Raw genomic sequence first — 1,256 nt, forward strand, 5'->3', positions numbered from 1 at the left:
GACACAGAAATTCAAACAAGAGTTATTTCGGACCATAGCTCTGTAATGATAAAGCTCAAAGGTCCAGAGATGAGAAGATCATGGAGGCTAAATATTTCATTTTTGAAAGATAAAGACTTTCTCAAAGAATCTAAGGTGGAAATGGAATCTTTTTATACTGAATCAGACCCTTGGTCCATCAAAGTCAGTATTGTCTACTCAGACTGGCCGCGACTCCAGGGTCTCAAGCTGAGGTTTTTCACGCCTACTTGCCTGGACCCTTTTCAGTTGGAGATGCCAGGGATTGAACCTGGGATCTTCTGCTTATCAAGCAGATGCTCTACCACTGAGCCACCGTCCCTCTCAAAGATGCAAGTAGTTTGGGACAGTGCTAAAGCTTATTATAGGGGCCTTGCAATTAGATATAGTATTAAGAAAAAGAAAGAAAGAACTGAAAATTTTCAAAACTTAATGTCACAAGCTGGAGAAGCTGAAAAGAATCTTAAAAAACAGCCAAAACATGAATTTCAAAAAAAGGTGAAAGAAATGCAACACAAATTGAATTTAATTCTTATGGAAGAGATGGAGATTAAATTGAGGTACGCTAGACAAAACTTTTTTGAACATACCAATAAGCCTGGAAGGTGGTTGGTTTATAGGATGAGAAAAGAAAAGGCCAAAAGAATAATTATGACATTGAAAGATGAGCTCAACATAGAGAAACCTCAAAAGCAAGAAATATGCCAAATTGCGGAACAGTTCTATAAAAATTTTTATGAAGATAAGCAAGTTCACAAAATAGATTTAGAAGAATATATCAACCAAAATAAATCTTATGAAGAGTCTTTACTCTTACCATTTAAGTGTCATATTGAAAAGATTCAAGAGGAAGGCCAAATACCAGTTTCATGGCAAGAAGGAACAATATCTTTGATTTCAAAAGAAAATAATGATTTGAAAGATATTAAAAACTATTGTCCAATTCCCCTCTTAAACGTAGATTATAACATTTTTGCTGCAATATTGGTACAACGTTTGAAGAAAGTTCTACAGTCTATAATACATTATGATCAAGCAGGATTCCTTCCTAGAAGATATTTGAAAGATAATGTCAGAACAGTTTGTAATATCTTGTAATATTATGAGACTCATCCAGAGAAACAACTGGCTTTAATTTGTTTAGATGCTGAGAAGGCCTTTGATGATGTTTGTTGGCACTTTATGCTACAGCAACTGAAAGGCATGGAATGTGGTAAAAACTTCTTGAGAGCAGTAAA

General features: G+C 34.9%; 1 non-coding gene across 1 annotated transcript; it reads right to left on the reverse strand.

Moving 5' to 3' along the window:
- Nucleotides 1-268: 268 nt before the first annotated feature.
- On the reverse strand, nt 269-335 carry TRNAI-GAU (transfer RNA isoleucine (anticodon GAU)). Its single transcript has one exon. It is a non-coding gene; the product is annotated as a tRNA-Ile (tRNA).
- Between the last annotated feature and the right edge of the window lie 921 nt (nt 336-1,256).

Source organism: Heteronotia binoei, chromosome 5 (genome assembly GCF_032191835.1).
Source record: "Heteronotia binoei isolate CCM8104 ecotype False Entrance Well chromosome 5, APGP_CSIRO_Hbin_v1, whole genome shotgun sequence".
Classification (NCBI taxonomy): Eukaryota; Metazoa; Chordata; class Lepidosauria; order Squamata; family Gekkonidae; genus Heteronotia; species Heteronotia binoei.